At 41.9% G+C, this 16,868-nt stretch overlaps 1 protein-coding gene across 5 annotated transcripts in view; it reads right to left on the bottom strand.

Moving 5' to 3' along the window:
* Positions 1-16,345, bottom strand: part of LOC141741414 (cysteine-rich venom protein TEL1-like) — a 41,019-nt gene extending 24,674 nt beyond the window's left edge. For 2 of the 5 annotated variants that reach the window (XM_074582072.1, XM_074582071.1), the window contains exons 1-2: positions 15,677-16,345; positions 15,510-15,569 (exon numbers count right to left, since the gene is read on the bottom strand). The gene's annotated coding sequence lies outside the window, so the exon portion shown is untranslated. Of the gene's footprint in view, positions 1-14,113; positions 14,529-15,237; positions 15,410-15,509; positions 15,570-15,676 lie in introns of those variants that run through there. The other 3 variants (XM_074582069.1, XM_074582070.1, XM_074582073.1) reach the window with 3 other exon arrangements.
* Positions 16,346-16,868: the final 523 nt, after the last annotated feature.

Genomic DNA, 16,868 nt, shown 5'->3' on the forward strand with positions numbered 1-16,868 from the left:
AAAGATGATGGAGAGCAGCCCAGCAATGACTTCCGCCAGCTCCCTCAGCACTCTTGGGCGCATCTCATCAGGGCCCATGGACTTGTGAATATCTAATTGATCTAACTGATCCCTCACTTGATCCTCATCAACCCAAGGGAAGTCGTCTTCTTTCCCTGTTACTACCCCCAATGCCTGGGACTCCTGAGGGCTGGGCCGAGCAATAAAGACCGAAGCAAAGGTGACATTCGGTAACTCTGCCTTCTCCGCATCCTCCGTCACCATGGTTCCTATTTCATTCAACAGTGGGCCCGCAACTTCTCTGGTCTTCCTTTTGCCTCCAATATATTTGTAGAAGCCCTTCCTGTTGAGTTTGACAACCCTGGCCAGGTTTAATTCCAAGGCGGCCTTGTCTTTCCTTGTTTCATCCCTGCACGCTCTGGCAGCATTCTTGTAATCCTCCCAAGGGGTCACTCCCTTCTTCCACTTACTGTAAGCTTCCTTCTTCCACTTGAGCTTTTTCAGAAGCTTCCTGCTCAACCGTGCAGATCTCCTGTGTCCCTTGGCCAATTTCTTGCTCTTAGGGATGCACCAATCCTGAGCTTGGAGGAAGTGGTCTTTGAATACCAACCAGCTCTCTTGAGCCCCTTTGTCTTCCAGAGCCCTAGCCCATGGGATCTCTCCAAGCAGTTTCTTGAAGAGGTCAAAGTTAGCTCTCCTGAAATCCAAGGTTGTAATTTTACTTCTTGTTGTTTTGTGCATAGTACCCATGATCCTGAACTCTATCATTTCATGATCACTACAACCTAGGGTGCCCCAACCTTAAAGTCCTCCACCAGTCCCTCTGTGTTTCTCAGTACCAGGTCCAGGAGTGCTCCTCGCCTTGTTGGCTCCTGTACCACCTGTGTCAAAAAGTTATCATCAATGCACTGGAGGAGCCTCCTGGACTGTGCATGCAGTAGTTTACATACCAGAGCAGTAGAACAACTTGTTCTACATTTCTGCTTTGAGTACGTAAAGGAAAACACAGAATTTCCCTTTTAAGGACTTAGCTACCATAAGGCCTCTTCATCTTGTAAGTCTGCTTGATAGAAGTTTGAAATATTATATGTGTTTTCCTATCAACAAAGCCTTTATGAATTTATGCATTGCTTTTTCAATAATTTGATGCAGACTTTTTCCCTGTATCAAACCAGGCCACTGATTTAAGTGCTCCCTTAGTTCCCTTTTTAGGCAGAAATTCCATACTCATCTTCCCAAAGTTCTACATCACTTCTTCTGTGAGGTGTTTGCCTTCATGAAGTTAGTTGTTCATGGTTCAAAGATTTGTTCAATTAGTTCCTTAAGTCTCGGTGGTGCATTTCGTCAGACTTGACTACACTACCACCATCTCACTGCTATCTTTTATCTTGCAGATGGATGTGTCCTGTCTTTTATTGTAATGAAGACAATTTACACAGAGATTTATTGCATTTCCCCTGTGTATGACTAGATGTTTAAATTTCACTACGTGGGTCATCCCCATATCTGTGTAGCTTTAGGAGAGAAATAGAAAAAAGCTTTTACATCGTGACATTCTCATATGACAGATCTGCAGATTACAGTTTCATGGACTTTTGTTTTGCTTGTCCTTTGCTCTGTGGAAAGCAAACACTTTGGGTCAGTGAAGTACCACTCCCACAAAGCCGCAGAGTGTTTACCAGGAAACTTTCTGTTTGCCAAAGTAATTTTTCTTTAATATTCCATGTTGTACGACCAGGGCATTTTTTCATCTGTTCCAAGAATACTTTTAGTGCCAAGTAACAAATCACAAGCTCTGTTCAGCTTATCAAATAAATAAGTTAATGTATATTTACTTTAAAAGAACGTTATTATCTGAAAGCATGAGTTTAACAGCAAGTTACAACTCCTTTCCTTGATTTTCCTTCCTAAATCTTTTTCTTTCTTGTCCTTTACTCCTGTGTGAAACACAGGGAAAACCATGCATAGTGATAACAATATTGGTCAAATGTGTGGACAAGGGTGAGGGTCTGGTGGTTTGGAGGCAGGTTCAGTGGATGTCCTCAGCTTCCCAGTTCTTTGTTTGGTCACCTCTCATGTTACTACCTCTCTCTTGGGTCCATTTGCTCTGGCATCTTTAGTCAGGCACAAACTGTTCAAGCAAGAGATACAAAACATAAAGCAATTATTTATGGCTTTATATAATTTTTGTCATATGCATAAGTGGCCACAGTCTGACAAACTTTCAGGCTAACAGGCTCACAACCGTGCAGGATCTTTGCTGGTAGAGCGGGCATCAAGGGGGCTGGTTATCCTCCCCAGATCGTTAGAGTACATCCTCACTACAAGAAAGACATTGAGTTGCTGGAGTGTGTCCAGAGAAGGGCAACAAAGCTGGTGAGGGGTCTGGAGCACAAGTCTTGTGAGGAGCGGCTGAGGGAGCTGGGGTTGTTCAGCCTGGAGAAAAGGAGGCTGAGGGGAGACCTCCTCACGGTCTACAACTACCTGAAAGGAGGGTGTAAAGAGGTGGGGGTCGGTCTCATCGCCCAAGTAACAAGTGATAGGGTGAGAGGAAATGGCCTCAAGTTGCTCCAGGAGTGGTTTAGATTGGATATTAGGAAAAATTTCTTCACAGAAAGAGTTATCAAGCATTGGAACAGGCTGCCCAGGGAAGTGGTTGAGTCGCCATCCCTGGAGGTATCTAAAAGAGTGGTAGACTTGGTGCTGGTGGACATGGTTCAGTGGTGGTTTTGTCAGTGTTAGGTTAATGGTTGGACTTGATGATCTTAAAGGTCCCTTCCAACTTAGGCAATTCTATGATTCCCCGGGTACTCTGTGGACACTGATGTCTCTGACAACTCACCCAAAAGTCTGGTGATTCCCAACAAGCTCCTGACCTGCCTCCTTGCCTTTCTTCTTCTTCTTCTTCTTTTTTTTTTTCTTTTTCTTTTTCTTTTTCTTTTTTTTTTTTTCATTTAGGGCTTTATACATTTCCATGTTGATGTTTTCCTTTTAGAATCATTGAGCTACCAAAAACCCTGTCTCAACAGTCCTTCCTCTCTCTCTCTTTTTACTTTACTGTCTTTCTACAAACTTTCCCTCCGCTTTTTCCCAGCAGTAGGAGTCAGGGGTACGCACTTGGGCCATGGACAGAAGGAACATAGGCAGCATACGTCTGGAGGGAGCTCACACCTGGGATTGCAGACAGAAAGGCTTACACTCATTCTCAGTGTAAAATGCAAAGCTTAAACTACTTGCACATATATTTGTATGTGTACTTTTCTATTGCAAGCCTGATGAGCAATTTTGATTCTGTGACGTCCAGTGGCAATAATTTTGACAGCTGAATGAGGCTTTATAGGCTGGTTTGCTCTTGCCATCACCTCGACGTTTGTAGCAGGAACACTTCATTGGTGAGTGTGAGGATGCTCGACTGGCTGTCAAAGCGGGGCATCGAGTCAGATATGCAAGGACAGTTAAGCCAGCTGGAGTTTCTTGTGAAGTGGAGGAAGTGGCTGATTTGGTAAACCTATACAGCCCAAACATTGATGTAAGGTCTCCTTTTATTTTGGCCTTGTTCAAATCAAAGGGGCAAATGAGAAGGGATATTCATATCATCTGTACCTAACATTCTCAGTGAACCACCTCAGAATCAATCTGCACAGAGGTTTCTCTGCAGGGTACCATGGGCCAGCAAATCAGAGATGTTTCCCCAACCCATCCCATGGAGGACCCTGTCAAAAGTGCAGCCAGCTGTGATATAAACTTCAGTTCAATGTGATGGATCTCCCAGAATGTCTTAGGGGACAACTTCCAGTCTTAGTGGAGATTTCATGCTGACCATTAATTGTAGTGTGGGTGGGATGTTACCTTTGGGCAGCCGGCACAGAGAAGCACTTTTCACGCACAGCTTCCCCTCCAGCCCTCGGGAATGACCAAACACGGAGGGGTGAAACACAGGCCAGACCTTTTACCATGGAGAAAGCAGAGGCCACCAAACACAGTGTTGAGTATTGCCACTAATAAGCAGTTCCAGACAGTAATTTTCCTGTGAGCATGGTGTCCTGTTGCCCTCTAACGGAGAGCAGCCATCCATCTGCTTCCCAGACAGTGTGGGATGATCACAGACATGCTCTGCACACACAGCAATTTCCTGGGCTCTCATTAGGGTGGCTAATCCGGGGGTAAGACTGCATGGGTGTCATGACAGAAGCTTTCACAGCTCTCTGCAAGCCCAATCCTGCAAGTTTTCATATGAGCAGAGTAGATTTGCTCAGGGGATGATATCTGATTGCAGTTTCAAATCTACACACATTGACATGCAGACAGAAAGACTTTATACTGACACAGCTTTATTATATTAATACAGACCTCGTCCCAGTAGGGGTGGCTGTCCCACTATAGGACACTTTCATGTCACTGCAACTGAAATAACAGTCTTGGTTTATGCGGCTTTATTTTTTCATTGGGTGATGACAGTATCTCTAGGAGCCCCTGGAGATTTATCATTTTAATTTGAAGTACACCACCTAGTATTTTTTCCTTATAGAAGATGCTTTTCATTTTTCTTTTAAGGCTTATAAACAAATGGTAAGCAATGAAAAGTAACTTACATTTCACTTTTGCTTAAATAAAAAATACAGTTGGAAGAAACTTTGAAACTCCAAATGCAGAATCCGCAGACCTAAAGCATTCCAGACAGCTGTTTGCCTAAATTGGCTTCACCTCTATTGAATTTAGTCTCTGCTGAGTTGGCTCTGGAAACCAACTGCACCCCCACCCCCTCCCAAGAGATTGGTCTCTCAGAGTAAATAATAATATAACATAAAATCAAACTTTGAACGCAGTACTATACATTAAATAAAAGCCAACGCAGTTCCAGTCATTCATGCATTACAGTATGATGAACTGTATGATATTTTCTTTCTGACTCATTATCTATGTGACCCTAAACAGATACAAGGAAAGAATTTATATTTAAGATTATGTTCTTTCAGAAACAAAATTTCAAAAATTTGAGGGGTCTGGGGGAATGGAAATCTTTTCCTGAAGACAGGATCAGTGCCAGAAAAAAGTGTCCTATCACAAAAATATTTGGTTTATTATTCTATCACTAATTAAAATTTTTCTTCCTCTGTGGAAGTTGATTGGATATCATTAGCACTACATGCTGTTTGTCGATAATACACAGTTATCTTATTCTATACGAACAGTGATTGGTTTGTAGCTGGGTTGTATTTCTCATGAAAAACCTTAACTCATTTCTTTCTTCTGAGTTTTCTTATCTTTGATTTCCTGTTATATTATTCTCTTTAAAGATTATAAAATCTGCATTGAACACATACTGCCTGCTATTGTTTTTTGTGCTTACTTGTCCTCTATTTATAATATCAAATCTATTTATCATATGATAAGGGTCGAGAGCTTATGGGTAAGGATTAAGGGGCAGGCAAATATGAGGGACACTGTTGTGGGTGTTTATTACAGGCCACCTGATCAGGATGGGGAAGCTGATGAGGCTTTCTACAGACAGCAGAAGGTAGCCTTCCAATTGCAGGCCTTGGTTCTTATGGGGGACTTCAATCACCCTGATATCTGCTGGGAAGACCACACAGCCAGGCGTGCGAAGTCCAGGAGGCTCCTCCAGTGCATTGATGATAACTTTTTGACACAGGGGGTGCAAGAGCAAAGGGCTACCAAGATGATGAGGGGACTGGAACACCTCTCTTATGAAGAAAGGCTGAGGGAGTTGGGTCTTTTCAGTCTGGAAAAAAGACGGCTGAGGGGGGATCTTATCAACACTTATCAATACTTAAAGGGTGGGTGTCAGGAGGATGGGGCCAGGATCTTTTCAGTGGTGCCCAGTGACAGGACAAGAGGTAAGGGGCACAAACTTGAGCATAGGAAGTTCCACCTAAACATGAGGAGGAACTTCTTTCCTTTGAGGGTGGCAGAGCCCTGGCACAGGCTGCCCAGAGAGGTGGTGGTCTCCAACTCTGGAGACATTCCAGACCCACCTGGATGCGTTCCTGTGCCACCTGCTCTGGGTGACCCTGCTCTGGCAGTGGGTTGGACTAGATGATCTCCAGAGGTCCCTTCCAACCCTATGATTCTATGATTCTATGATTCTATATAACATACAGACTGTCTCTGAGAGTTAGGATTAAATTGCACCTGCCTTTCTGTCCTGCTCTCTGAAGATGAAGGGTCTGCAATTTCTCCACACTTACTGTCTACTTCAGCATTCTGGCCACAGGGGAAGTTCTACTGGAACCTCAAGCTGGTCTTTAGCCTTGTCAGTCTGCAAGGAAATCTTCAGAGCCCTGAAGTTACAGACAAGCAATAATTTTGCTCTGCAAGGCTGAGTTTACATTACTTTGGCAGGCAGCTCTTCCTGCTGGTCCTGCAGTGTTGTAGAACAATCCTAGTGAGCCCAAGCTTAAATAGATAAGTGAATAAGAATATGAAAATGACAGCAGTGGGTCACACCAAAAGTCAGCTTAATCTCACTGTCTTTCTGCAGGAAAGGGCAAAAGCAAACTCTTAGGAAGATTTGAAGTGCAGCATAAACATGTGATGCTTTCCAGAGCCTCAGCTGGATTCCTTGACTTAGAGATAATGTGTTTGTATTTATATTTATATATATCTTCGGCAGATTTTTCTTTTATGAATTGGCCTCATAACCTTTGAAACCACAACATCTTTTAAAAACATAATGCAATGAGTTTCAAGAAGAAAATTTCATACAGGGTGAACTATTTTAAAATAGTGCTGCAAGTGTCATTATCATCTGCAGAAAGGCAGGTACCAAGCCTTTACTTTGCAACCTTCTCGCATTTGAAACCAGTCATGGTGCTTTTGCATGGAACACACCCCACACCTTATTTCTCAGTAGCAATTAGCACAAAAATAACTCTTTTCACAAACTTGCCAAATAACAGCTGAGTTCCTGGTTGACTCAGCTTTGAGCTGCATTTTTCCAAACATCTTAAGATACATTTTCTGTGTGTTAGCATACATAAAGCCCTGTTGCATATACTTACAAGATATTCAAACAGGGATGTTATTGCTTTGCTGGAATGACCCCTTTCTGGGTACAGTAGCAGTATATTTATTAACTAAGTTGTACTCTATGATACCATGGATTTGAGTTTTTTCTCTGCTGTGTTCATGATGACCAAGACTGAGAGAAGAACCATAATTGTGCAAAACTCTTTGACATACCTGAACTAGTTTCTAAGCACAACTTTGACAGAAGAAACATTTGACTGTACCGGATCTTGGTCCAGACAAATGCTTAAGCGTACATGTAAGTTTAAGCACAGGAGTTATTATTTTCAAGCCAAAAGACTGAGTGTCAATCAAACTCTGTGTGCGTGACTGTTAGCTTTACATAAATAATTTTAACACGGAGGGATGCTGCAAGATGTAAAGTGTTTCTCTATCACAAGGCTAAGCAGCCAGTAGTCCAGCGCTGAGGTGGGCAGAGGTGGTTTTTCTGTTCTTACGGTGCTCTCCCTTGAGTATGAGGGATTTACAGCCATTAAAAAAACACAGGCTGTCCCCTATTCCAAAATCATCGTTAGGAGAAATTCTTATATCCTGAAGTGAAGGTCAAAAAGATATTTAGGTCTAGACCTCTTTAATGATTATAGATATAATTGCATAGGATGTTCACCAAAGTCCAAAACATGAAGAGTTTATGCCACTACAAGCAAGAGTAGTTTTTGTGGCATATCAACGATAAAGGATTCATTCCCTTTTAGCAGTGTCTAACTCTCCCATAGCTATAGAGAAAGTTTAGTTATCTAAAACAGAGCTCCATATCCCACCAAAATTTTATATTTAATATAAAATATGTTACACTTGGTAACAGTTAAGCAGATAATCTTTTTAAGTTTCAGGAGATGAAACATCAGTCCCTAGTACACCAAGATGAGCTGTGTCCCAGTGCTTTTATTAAAGTAGGAAAGAAGAAGAAATCTAAACCAACTTCTTTTTTTTTTTTTAAGAATTAAAAAAAAAATCCTCCAGGTTGAGTAAGTAGGGGCAATGTTTTAGTAAACTATATTATTTCTAAGTGAAAACATCTAGTGATGTAACTAAGAACTGATCTGGGCCATGGAGTTTCCTTTGGTTTACAAGCTACAAATTTTATGTGTTTGCTGTGGAGGCAAGAGGTAATTTTTACTGTCACTGAAACTTCATATTCAGATATTCAGTTTTCCACCAGAGGGCACTCCTATATTTTTAATGAAAGCAAGTTTCTGAATGATGTTAGGCAGGTTTGTATAGCTTGGCGTGTATGATACAATGCTAGCCGCCGCATAGCAAACAGAAAAATGCAGGATTGGATTCACCTTGTCGCACATCTGTCAACACTGTGCATCATCTGGTACCCTCCAATGCTGACCGATCATGCACAGCAACTCTTCAGCATGCCTGATATGTCAGGCTTATGCACGTAAAATAAATAGTCAATCGGTTCATATGCAGAGCATCTGATGTGGCCAAGGTATGACCCGGTTAAACCTGGGATTGAAGGGATCTGTGTCTTCCTCCTGAGAAGGAAGAAGACCACCTGCGTCACCAGGGTTGGTACTAGATTTCAGCATTTTCTCTGGAATACTTCATTCCTTGCACTGTCCTGTGATTTTTTCTTGTATACATTGTTATAAAAATTAAATCACTGTGCAAACTGCTCTAGGTGAACCTGCTCTAGCAAGAGGGGTTGGACTAGATGATCTCCAGAGGTCCCTTCCAATCCCTATCATTCTGTGATTCTGTGATAGTTGACGCAGATTGGGTTGATTTTGTAGCTTTGATGATTGTTAATTTATATCAATATACAATAAACCCCAAATATCTGCAGTCAAGTCTGTAGACACTGAAGAGCCTGTTAGTTTAGCTGGAGCCTGTCCCTATCAGGAGCCATGTATTATGGGGTTTTTGAGTGCTTTTTAACTTTTTTCCTCATTTTTTAGAAAGGTATTACTGTAGTTAAGGTAATATGCTTGCATGAAAAAATCTAAGGAAGTAGTTTGTTTTTTGATGACAGAAGAGAAAGCGTGGTTTTTAGGGCATCCACATGAGGTAGCCAAAGCTTTTTGAAGAAAAGTCATAGAATCATAGAATTGTAGAATGGTCTAGATTAGAAGGGACCTTAAAGATCATCTAGTTCCATGCCCTGGGCAGGGACACCTCCCACTAGACCAGGTTGCTCAAAGCCCCATCCAATCTGGTCTTGAACACCTCCAGGGGTGGGGCAGCCACAGCTTCTCTGGGAAACCTGGGCCAGTGTCTCACCACTCTCACAGTAAAGAATTTCTTTTTAATATCTAATCTAAATCTCCCCTCTTTCAGTTTAAAACTGTTACCCCTCGTCTTATTGCTACACTCCATCATAACGAGTCCCTCCCCATCTCTCCTGTAGGCCCCCTTTATGTACTGGAACGCTGCTATAAGGTCTCCCCAGAGACCTTATATGCTAGAATGGTAGATAATGATAGAGAAAATTAGAGGTTTGTTTTATCTAGGCATATAAGACTAAACCACATTTCTTAACAGGCTCTGTCAATGCTGAATTACCTCCTAAGGATTTATTAAAGATAGTCTCATTCTTTAGTTACTGAAATAGTTGGCAAAGGCAGTTTAAGGAGGAAATAAACTCTTACGGTAATTTGACAAAAATATATATGAACAGAGTCAGCAGGGATTGGAGGTATGACACACCAAATGGTTTACATGTTTTGATACCATGACAAATTCTCACAGCAGCTCTTAAACCAAACAGGTAAATGTTCTTCCCTTCCTGTAAAGTCAGTGAGAAGGAACGGCCTGAAAACAGGCTGTCACACTCAGCTCTACACCAAGAAAACATCTATGTTAACTTGAACCTAGTTGAGACAACAAGGGAGAGCCAGGCTGGGCTAATACAGGTGTAAGCACGAATTTTATTTCACAGAATCACAGAATCACAGGATGATAGGGGTTGGAAGGAATCACTGGAGATCATCTAGTCCAACCCCCTGCCAGAGCAGGGTCACCCAGACCAAGTTGCACAGGAACATCTCCGGGTGGATTTTGAATGTCTCCAGAGACGTAGAGTTCACCACCTCTCTGCGCAGCCTGTGCCAGGGCTCTGCCACCCTCACAGGAAAGAAGTTCCTCCTCATGTTTAGGTGGAACTTCCTATGCTCAAGTTTGTGCCCGTTACCTCTTGTCCTGTCACTGGGCACCACTGAAAAGAGCCTGGCCCCATCCTCCTGACACCCACCCTTTAAGTATTTATAAGTGTTGATAAGATCCCCTCTCATTCATTTTTTTCCCAGACTGAAAAGACCCAAGTTCAAGTTTCAATCCTTTCCTCTGTTGTTGCGTTTTTCCTGTGAACGTTTGGCTTTTTTTTTTTTTGTGTTACAGTTTTTCCTAGCTGGTTATAACTCTGAATGAGGTGCTTACAAAATCACCGGTCTTCACGGGACCTATAGGCACCTGTGATCTGTCAGTCTCATCAAAAGCAGAGAAAATCAGAGAGAAAAGCCGAGCAGCTTTTAGTTACAAATGGACTTTGTTATAAGATGACTTCCTCAACTGCGTCATTCTGTGATGACACTTCTCCACCCTGCTACCTCCTGTGCTCCAGCTAACGTCAGTGTCCATTCTGGGCAAACTCATAATTTGTAATGTAATCAAAGGGAGATCAAGAATATGAGGTCTACTACAAACCTCCGATGTTGCTTCAAGAAGAGGCAGATTCAGGATTTGAATCAATATAGATACAGACACAGAAAAAAGAATGGATGAAAAGGGTTTGGCAGAAGATCTAGAAAAAGGTCTAAAGTTAAGAATAGATTCAGGTCATGCAATGGAGACAGCATTAACTATTCCTACTGTAGAATGCCATCAGTGATCGACCAAAAGTATGTATGTATGCTCTAAAATACACAGGGGATGTATTAGACTGCAATGAACACCTGTAAGGAAGACATATCTGAGGTAGTTCACGTTTATGGGAAACAGCAACGCAAAGTCACCAAGGAGGAAAACCTACTCCCAACTGAGTCATCTTCTCATCAGTGTGTTACCTTTGGAGCCTGCTTGATGGTGTCTTTATATGGTCTGTAGGAATGACTAAATGTGCTGTGTTTCCTCTGTCAGAAGAGACACAAAATTGAACCTCTCCACTTCTTCAGCTGTTTAGCTAATCACAATTACCTTCATAGCTCTGGTGTGTACACACCACCCATTCCTGTCCTAGATCTGAGGGCTATTTTTTGAGTGCAGTGCAGTTGATGTGTTTCCCAGTTGCATGGTCACAGAGCACCTGTACATGACGATGGACAATACTGCACATACCATATGTATTCCATTTACGTGGAATATCCAGGTACACTGCATAACTGCTATTTTGTCTTTCAAACACACGTGCTACTTGCCCATAATTGAGCTCATACACTTGTTCACCTGCACGGTGCATTTATGTGACACCCCTGGCATGAAAAAAATTGCTTTTCATGCAGAACATTACTTCTCATAGAGTCATGGAATGGTTTGGGTTGGAAGGGACTTTTAAAGATCACCTAGTTCCAGCCCTCCTACCACAGGCAGGAACATCAATGAGAGATGGCAAAGCTTTTATGACTGTTGTGATTTAGCCCTGGTGGGGAGTGAAGCCCCACACAGCTGCTCACTCACTCACCCTCAGTGGGATGGGGGAGAGAATCAGAAGGGTAAAAGCGCAAAAACTCATGGTTTGAGATAAGGACAGTTTAATAGGTAAAGCAAAAACTGCATGCACAAACAAATCAAAACAAAGAATTTATTCACTAATTCCCATCAGCAGAAAGGTGTTCAGCCATCTCCAGGAATCCAGGGCTCCGTCATGCGCAATGGTTACTTGGGAAGACAGACACCATAACTCCAGACATCCCTCCCTTCCTCCTTCTTCCCCCAGTTTTTATTGCTGAGCATGACATCATATGGTATGGAATATCCCTTTGGTCAGTTGGGGTCAGCTATCCCAGCTATCTCCCCTTTCAGCTTTTTGTGCCCCTCCAGCCTACTCGCTGGTGGGACAGCATGAGAAGCAGAGACGACCTTGAAACTGTGTAAGCACTGCTTAGCAACAGCTAGACCATCAGTGTGTTATCAACACTGTTTTCATCACAAATCCAAAACAAAACACCATACGAGCTACCATGCAGAAAATTAATTCTATCCCAACCAAAATCAATATAATGGCAAACAGCTTCGCTGATTACAAAGATGAACACCCATAGCAATTGCTTTTAGAAGTCTAAAACTGTCCCCTTGTTTTCCTGTAGATACTGTACAGTACCCACCAGCCCTACGTGTAGATTTTTGCCAACCTGGAGTATCACATAATGCTTCTGTTTGAAAAAAAATTGAGTTTCATATGAATTGTCCCACAAAATTACCAGTTTCTCTCCCTTCTCCCCATTAAAGGCTGTCAGTCTGACTAAACTGGCTGTAGATGGCTAAAGTAATTCCAGGTGGATCCCACCCCCCATAGCGATATTCCTGACGTTTTAATGGGTGAGATTATTTGCTTTGGTTGATCCAGGAGCTGTGTGGTACCTCTTGGCTAACAGGTGTCTTCAATGCCTAACCTGTGCAATCTTGTTTCTTATTAACCGGTAATGGGTGGACTGGCTGGCAGTTATGGCTCATTAGGTGATGGGTTAACATGAATGGACTTGTTATTTCTTGTTAGTTCCTTAAATGCAGCGAAAAGCTAACCTACTTATCACCTCTTGGCAGCATGAGCCTCCTCCTACCACCCACTAACGGCAAAGCGGGTCCGATGATGCAATTCATAAAGTGAACAAAGACAGCTTGGGCTCAAGGGAGATGCTTTATGCAGAAGATGAGATCAGGCTCAGACATCGAGCTGCTTGGGGCGATGTATTATTAAATGCTATCTACTGATATGCTACTTTTGTAGAAGCTGATTAATGACATCCTACTTTATTATTCCTTATCTTTTATCTTCACCTTGTTTCACAGATGTAGCTGGCAGTACACGGCACTAACCAAAGACCCGTGGCACTCATTAGATGGTGGCTGCTCCTCACAAGTGCCATCAGGCATGCAATTCCTATTCACAATTTCGCTAACGATGCTGGTTAACATGTTGCTGTGTTGCTGTTCAAGCAATCTAGACAACATGGTCTTGTCAGTCTCGAACTAACTTATCTTTTACTTATCATTTTCTTTGACATAATCCTCTGATAAGCTGAGAGATAAATACATGACAGGCTCTGCAATGTATTCCCCCAGCACTATAATCTTAGCAGTAACACTATAGAGGGGTTTCATCTAACGAGTGCTTCTTTTGACCTGTTTTCTATTTTGTTAGAGTGTTGCAGCTGCAGATCTTAAGGCACATTTAAACTAGAAACAAATTCTTGTTTAGCCATTCCCCATGCCTCGGGAAGTTTTCTGCCTTTGTGTGAATGTGGGTGTTTAACGCTGGCAGCTCAGGACAGGTACAGGATGCAGGCAAGTCAAACACGTTCAATTGCTTAAGGTCCTGTTTTGTATTAGCTTTGATGCTGTGATTAGAGGAGAGGAGTGATCCCCTCTAAAAGAAAACTAACTAGAGGAAGAATTTTCTGCTCGGTTAGTGTGCTGATTTATCTCAGCAAAGGTTATTCAGGTACCAGGATTTTTTTGTTGAAGACAGCTAAAACTGTATTCGTTACCTCTTATGGCAACCAAATGTGGGTTTGGTGGGGAGGGAGAAGAAAGGAAATGCAGCTCCTTGTTCGTACTGGTCCGTCTGATGGTAATGGTGCGAATCTGTTTTGTGACTGCACGGTCAGTCTCTCCTTCACCCTGAGGCTGTGCCTGATCCCGGAGGCAATCCAGAGCTGTTGCACAAGCTACAAAACCCACACAGGTCAGGGGGTAAATAGCAGGGCAGCTGCACTCTGTGGAGCCATGAAGGCTGCTGGTATTACCTGAGCTATGGCCAGGATAAAATTAGTTCCAAAATAAGACTTAGAGCCACATGGAGTTCAGTCATTAAATGCCCTCCTTATCCTTTCCTTTTACTTCTTTCCCTTCACAGCACAGCTACTTGACAAGGACTACAAACACATCAACTTACTGCTGATGAGGAGGGATCATGCTGGTGTCTGAACCGGGGATACAGATGAAAGGAGAGAATAGGGGACCTCAGCCATCTCTTCTAAATACACTTCTGGGATGCAGCTGATTTGGAGCCATCTAAAAGTTTCCCACTGTTGCTGGGGGAGATTCTGTTCCATTCTGTCTCTGTATGTCTCAGTACCAGCCAGGCTGTGGATAGTTTTCTGCCAGGTCAGGAAATGGAATCAACTCAGACAGGAGGAAATGCAGTGGTGGCACTGGAGATGATCCTCCTCTTCCGACGGTGGTAACCCGTGTAAGCCATCCCAGGTAACTTCGCTTCCATGGTGCAGTCAGATTTCATAGCCAAATTGTTCTAGCAATTTTTTCTTGCTCTCCCATCTCTTAATTCCACCCCTGCAAAGTCATTCTCTGTACTTTAACAGATTAGGTCTGAAATCCCACCCATGAGCTATGCATGAAGTAATAGCATAGTTTAACATTCCCCCTCCCACAAAGCTCATTTCTGCTTTTTTATAGCCTCTCAGTTGCAACAAAAGGACTCAGTGTTGGACCTTATGGTGAACTGTGCTGAGGAGCTTACCCAGATTAAAAGTAACTAATTTTTGATATGTTATTTTTTATCATAGACCAGCTCCCTGAAAAACAGCTACCCCTAAAACAGCCAGAACAGCATTAACAGCAAAACTTACGGAAAATTTGACAGAAATTGCTTGATACAGCACTGCTACTAAATGATAAACTTTGCAAACTATGACCATAGCATATTATAGGCAGAGTAGTAAGCATACTTACAGCAATGGACAGCCCCTGCCACTTAAAGCTGAAAAAGAGGTTTGTTCTTGACATATTACGGCGAGTGCTGGTTTGTGGGCAGGCTGAGACTCAGATTAAAGAATCCCTATAGACAGCTCTGGGAGAAATGCAGCTGCTTAAATCCAAATGTGTGGTCCTAACCGCCTCTGATAGCTCTCTGCCATGCCAAGGGAAATCTGTAACCCTTATGCATGCCACAGCACGGAGTGAGTAGGAGGATTAAAACCCTGTTTCCTATTAAATTGTAATAGGCCACTCCTTGCTCAGTCTTTTGTTGCAATTTACATCCAATTTGGAGACACTTACCTCTTGTGTAAGGCACTGTGCGAGCAGCCTGGGTGCCAAACAGAGGATTGTGGGTGCCAAAGCTGGATTTCAGGGTATAAAACATGAGGATCCGGAGCATTTCTTGGACCAGCTGAGGGCACAGATGATCTCTGTCCCTCGTAAGATCTGCATGTGCATCACCTGTTGTTTCCTTTTACAGTTGCAAAATGATAAAATGATGATCTACAAATACATAAAACTATCTGTAGATTATTTCTGTTTTCTTTAAAATTTTGTCATATCTTTCTTACCTGTCTAGCAAGGTGATGCAGCAGAGGAGGTGGACACACACACAAAGTCAGGAAATCCATCTGAAAAAGGCATAGAAAGAGTTAGAATAATGTTCATTACTTTGTTGAGTAACACTTACCTAAAAGCTTATCTGTGTTTAGCTGTTACAGATAAAATTAATGATTACCTCCATACAAGTAGAAAAGGTACCTTTCTGCTCAAATGATTAATATTTGAAATACAACAGTCCCAATTCTTTTAAGGCCTTTTTAAAGTACATTGTATTTTTTATGACGTCTTTACTCTTGCAGAACGGAATAAAAATGTGGCCAATGCAGACTGTGGACAGTCTGGTACTAGATATAGCACACTATGCAGCAGATGATGACTCAGCCTCTAAGGAAATCTGTTTGATAAAACCGATCTTACATATGATAGGTTAAAAGTTAGACAAACAGTATGGAAAGTCGAACCAGCACTGGTAGGAATTAACTGAAAATCCCTCCCAGAGAAAAAAAAAATAAAAAGCCCCACCATTTCTTGGTCTTGTGTAAACTTACAATTCCAATTAATTTCACTGGGTTTATATAATTATATGAGAGATTAAGCCGAAAGTACATGCTCCTGCAAAAAAATGCACTAAAAATCAATGCATTTGTCTAACATAGAAGTCAAAGTCAGAAGTGTGAAAACTGTAAATGCAACTTCATTATGATACTACACTCCCAGTCTTTGTAAACTCACTGTGGCCTCTCTTTTTAGTTATCAACCACTTAGGTTTAGTTGAGGAATGGAAAATTTTATCTACCATGCAATTTCATCTACTTGTGATATGCATTTCAAAAAGACAAGTTGTCCTTCCATTCAAAGCTTAAGACTTTCTTCAAGACTGTGTTTGCATACTATAGGATTTTCCATATTTTGATCAATGTATTCATGTACACTTTCATAGCAGGCTGTTGATAGTAATTGCACAGCCTACATTTCTTGGCTTCCTCCAATGTTAATAACTTATGTTTAGTGTGAAAAAGGGGCAAAAAAAGTTGATAGATAGATTAAAAATAGTTTGCGGGATGTTAAATTTCATTAGCATATTTTAAAACAATAATATTTGTGAACCGTATTATCTAATGATGGTGCCTCTTGAAGAAATTACATTTTTGCCTTTGTGATACATGGCAGGCAGTGCTTTGCTGAAAGCTGTCAGGCAGATTAAAAAAATACAGCTCCCTCTTCAAATCTTAAGAAAGTATGGAAAGAAATTCACTGAAGACATTACACTATCAGAAGTCAGTTTTGGGATTTGGGATTAATTTATGAGATTTGTAGGTTTGTCATGCCTGCTTTCAAAGATATCCTTATATTAAGCCCATGTGATT

Source organism: Larus michahellis, chromosome 3 (assembly GCF_964199755.1).
Source record: "Larus michahellis chromosome 3, bLarMic1.1, whole genome shotgun sequence".
Lineage (NCBI taxonomy): Eukaryota > Metazoa > Chordata > Aves > Charadriiformes > Laridae > Larus > Larus michahellis.